The sequence below is a fragment of the Protopterus annectens genome, chromosome 2.part1, assembly GCF_019279795.1.
Source record: "Protopterus annectens isolate FY-2018-M chromosome 2.part1, PAN1.0, whole genome shotgun sequence".
NCBI classification, from domain to species: Eukaryota; Metazoa; Chordata; order Ceratodontiformes; family Protopteridae; genus Protopterus; species Protopterus annectens.
This window is the reverse complement of record NC_056729.1, coordinates 1,074,003,365-1,074,008,597: the sequence shown is the minus strand read 5'-3', so window position 1 is coordinate 1,074,008,597 and position 5,233 is coordinate 1,074,003,365.

The window sequence follows — 5,233 nt, the reverse complement described above, 5'->3', positions numbered from 1 at the left end:
TTACAAGAGCTTACAGCTCAGATGGTCTTCTTGCAAATGTCAGAGCAATTAGTTACACTGTTTTCCAGTTAATGAACTGTAAATCAGCCTTATGTGCTGGTTAAAAAGGAGCTAAAGTTCATTTGTCAAAACAAAGATAAGATCTCAGGTAGGTGCCACCTGTTTTCTAGATGGGAACGTGTAAAACCCCTTTCAAGTAAATTTTATTTATTTATTTTTTTACTTAATATTTGTTTACTGGGACAGAGCCCATTTTCAGTGAGGGCCTAGGAAAAATGTTCCAGACACATGTCTTTGGAATATGGGAGGAAACCAGAGCACCTGGAAGAAACCCATGCAAATGCAGGGAGGACATGCAGGCTCTGCACACAAGGCACCCCAGCCAAGAATTGAACTGGAGAACCTCTTTCTGTGAGGCAACAATGCTAACCTTTGCAGAACTGTGCATAAAGTAGTAGTAAAAGACTCTGGTGAAAATGGAGGACCCATGGGTGGACATGCTGAAATGGTTGAGATGAAGTCTTGATAGAGAAATATGAAAGCCCAGTGGATAATAACTCACAAAAATATTGTAAAACCAGTGGTACAAAATCCCTGAGTGGGCCCTGGTTCTCAGATGGACACTAACTAGCAAATGTTTATTAATATAATTTTCCTAGTAGCTGATTTCTTTTCTTCCTTTAACACTTGCTGCTGAATGTTTTCAGAAAAAAAAGGTGCCTAAAAGCCAGTCAGTTGTAGTTGTTTGAGAATGGGATGTATCAGACACCCCTTGTCCTTTATGCATAGATACATTATGTGAGGATGATTTGGTAATTGTGCTTGGCCAGTTCCATAAGAAGGTAGAACCACTGTTGCAATGATTCTGTGACAGTCCTCCAGAATCTTCAGAATGACCCTTGATATCAATGAAAAGGCTGGAAAAGCATCCAAGAATATCCCATTCAAGGGAATTTTAAAAAAATCTGTTTTCCAGGCCTGCTTGTAAGAAATTCTGGGGCAGAATTTCTTCAGCTGTCAGTTTTGAAAGAAGGCAAACACATCTACCTGATAAGTTCCCAACAAATGGATCAATTCCTGGAAGAACTCCTTCTTCAGTTTCCATTTGTTAGTTGTTGTCCTGGTCTTACTCAACTTATCTGCCACAACAGTTTTTAATATGGCAGAATGTAAGAAGCTTGGAAACTTAAAAAGTGCTGAATTATTAACTCCCATGCTACTATAGCCAGCCTGCACAGGGGGTAAGATTTGGTACCCCCTCATTTGTTTAAGTACTGTGCCACTGAGGTAGTGACTGTGTTCACTTGAAGTGGTCCTAGAGAATAAAGGTAATACAGAGAACTGATGATATGAATTAACAGCTAACATCTCTTTGACAATGGTGTGCTTTGACCTGTCCTGTTTGTTTCATAGACTTTGCAATTTTATTGCCACAGACACAGCTCCCCATTGTGAAATATGACACATCTGTTGTTACAGATTGTGCAAGGGTAGTCAGAGATAATGGAAGACAGGGAATCAAGGATATCTGGTCTCTCCAGCAAAGCAACCATTTTTTCCACAAAGCCCAACACAGGAATTTAAAATGTCAGAGAGTGAATATGTTAGGACCTTACTGTTTTCAGGAAGCATTGAAGTTTTCTCATATGTAATCTAGCAAAGGGAATTAAGAATCATAGAAGCCATAAACCCTAGAATCCTGAGATAGGGTCATGCAGATGTCTGAGACTGGATGGAGAAACTCAGGAACAATTCAAGATGCAGGTCTAATTTTTCTTGGGGTAGGAATGCCTTTTGCATGGAGGCATCCAGAAGCCACTGTAGGAACATTATCTTGTAAGAAGAAGTCAAGAAGAGGTTTTGAATGTTGACTTGGAATCCTAGATTGGAAAGATTTTGTACCATGTAAAGGACTCCTGACACTTTGAGAAAGATTCTGAAAATATAATTAAATCATTAAAATACGGAGACATGTGAATACCCTGCCATCTGCAATGGGCTATTACAGGAGAGAGATACTTTGTGAACATGCTTGGAGTAGTAGATACTCTAAAGGGTAATGCAAAAAAATGGCACTGGAACCCAAGCACAGAAAGCCTTAGAAAATTTCTAAAATTAATTCAAAACTCTAGAATAACAAACCAAGTAAGAAAAAAAATGTACGAGGATGTATTAAAAGCTGAGAAACGTCTATTTTAGTGCTTTCATCAACAATAAGTTATGACTTCTTAAGAATAAATGAGTATATCACCAAAACTCATTAAATAGTCATCAAAAATGCATTAGCATACATAATACCATTCAATTAAAGCATTAAGACCTTCTATTTAAAGCTGCAGACTCCAAAAATTAAAACCTGTTATTTTTAATATCACATATTTTTGAATGCTCTAAAGCAACAATTAATATGAATGCTAAATTTAATACATGATGATAAATAAATAAAATATAATATACTTGCATGTTAGTATCAAAGGTAAAATTCAGCTTTAAGTTTTAAGTAAGGGATACTACTTCATTTAACCCAGGGTGACTGGTGGCATTCACTCTGAGTTGCCACATTAACTCTTTATACTCAAGAAATAATTAGAGGTCTCCCTATTTCATCCAACTCTACATGTTCAAGTATAGTAAATTTAAAACCGTGGTTGGAGAAATTATTCAAATGCTTGGCAAGTGCATTATTTGGATTACCTTTGCTAAAGGGATATTTTCCTGGTTAACACTGTCATCATAACATTCAGCAGTTGTGTCCCTTTTTTCCCTTTCAAACACACATACTTTATCTTCAAATCCTTGTTGAACATTATTTACAGTATTTCTACTTGTAGGTAGAGGGTATGCCTGCCCTGCTTCACATTCTTTTCTATCCCTTTTTAGTTTCTTGTCTTTTTACTCTTTGATATTAACAATAGTTTTATCAACATTCACAAACATTGCTTCATATTTATTACATTTCATAGGAAAGCACAAATCTTGTTTAATATGTTCATCTAGTCTGTTAACAGAATCTTTCAGCAAATAAAAAAATTTTGTCATTATCTTTTACTAAAAGTTCCATCATTTCACAGCCTTGACAATTAAACAAGGCTAACAAGTCTCTATGCAAGTCATAACCACTTACTAGGCTGTTTGGAAACTTCCAACACCTAAGGCCTTTTGGGACTTGTTCCCATTTTAAACATTCTCTCAAATAGTGGTTCTCAACCTGTAATTTTCTTAATTTTAAAACATCTTTTTCAAGAGCTTTAAGCTGTTGACCAACAGTACCTTCTATGTGTCACTGTTGTGAAATAGTGAATGCACCATGCCCTTCTTTATTAATCCAGTCCAAGATGTTAAATGTTTGTTGTAACTCCACTCTATTAGTGGAATACCTCCATTGAGTCTGCTGAGACTGCTCATTACTTAATCCTGCTTGTTCTCCATTTCCAGATAGCTGATTGCTGACAAAAGGACACTTTTGGCCTGCGGGAATGCTGTTAAGCAAGTCCTGTGACTGCGACATGCCTGCCTTACCTTGCTGCCCAAACATAGTGGGAGACAAGTTTAATTTCCACCCAAAACAACAAGTTGCTGTGTCAACACTCTGATGAATGTTGTTAAGCTCCCAATAGCCTTCGCCAGTTCATCAAGGGAACCCCTGGCTGTTAAGACAGCCTGTGCCGTTCTCCATAAAACCAATTCAAAACTCTAGAATAACAAACCAAGTAAGAAAAAAAAACATACGAGGACATAGTAAAAGCTGAGAAACTTTATAAAATATATGGTAATAGGAATGTGATAATAAGCATTTTTCAAGTCTAAAGTTACCAAAACAACATAAACCATGTGGGGGGGATACCCTGGACATGAGAAAGGCCTTCTCCCCACCATCTGTAACCCCCCTGAACAACTCTTAGAAACCATTTGTTTAAAACAATGTAATGATAAAAAGGAAGGTGAAGTGCTACATCTGGGTTTAACATAGTGGCAAGGAAGGGAGGTGGGAGAGGAATGCTGCAATAGTCATTCCATTTTATTAGGCTGTATCTTTTTTCTGAAAAGTTTCCAACTCCTTCTTCTTCTTTTAATATTCCTGTCACATTTTCTTGTATGTTTGCTTGTTAGAGGCCTACTGTGACTGTTTATTTTGCTTTCTGAAAAGGAACCTAAGTTTGCAGTAAAGGTTTGAGCAAACTTAGAGAATGGTTCAAAATTCTGAATAACTCCTTGAATCAATTTACCTCTTTCATAAAACTGTTTGAGAATCTGAGTGACAGAAAGACCAAACAAAACCTCCTTTTCCAAAGGAGAATTTAAAATTTCATACTTAACATTTTCAGAAAACATCCTTAGAAAAAGATTTTTTTTAAATTTCAGACTTAACATCTTCAGAAAATTTCTATACATGCACCCAAGCAAACCTTCTCATTAAAGAAGCAAAGGTTGCTGTTCTAAACACAGACCAGCAAAACATGAAAATATTTCAAGGAATGATTATTTAACTGGGGAACACAAGCAATTAAGGAAACCAAAGAGGACTTACTTTCCGAAGAGTAAACATAGGCAGTACTGTTCCTTTTTTAAATAATGTTTTATTAATTTAACATATTTACAATATACACACGTAAAGAAAGAAATTCAATGTCATATACTTTTACAAAGTGTTAGGAATACATTGAATCATCAAGGTACTCTTATACAATGAACACATTAAGAGTCTTGGTATTTCAGGAACAACAATTCAAGGCTATCCCCAACAACTAAAAGTCATAGAATGATTTATAGATCTTATTCTGATCACTTTACATAGTATTGCTAATAAATTTGAAAATTCTTTGAATGTAGGAATTGAGTTTGATTTATAATGTTTTAATAACTTTTCTAGCTACTGCCAGTAAACTAAAGAAGATTTCTTGTTTGGCTTTTACAGATGAAGAGTGTACAACATTCATTAGTATTATTTATCTAGTTAAAGAACAATTATCAGACTATCACCCCCTTAAAAAAACATACTTATCTCTTCCCAATATGCATTTAATTTTTCACAATCCATAAACATGTGTGTCCAATCAGCTTTTACTACTTTACATGTCCAATGAAATTAAGAATTCATTTTACTAAACTTAGAGATTTTTAAAGAGTAAGAAACATTCTGTGTATGTATTTCTACATAAAAAACTTTCCAGTATAAACTTGAAGAAATTTGACTTAACTGATTTAAGTAACAAAGTTTTATTCTTAACATCTA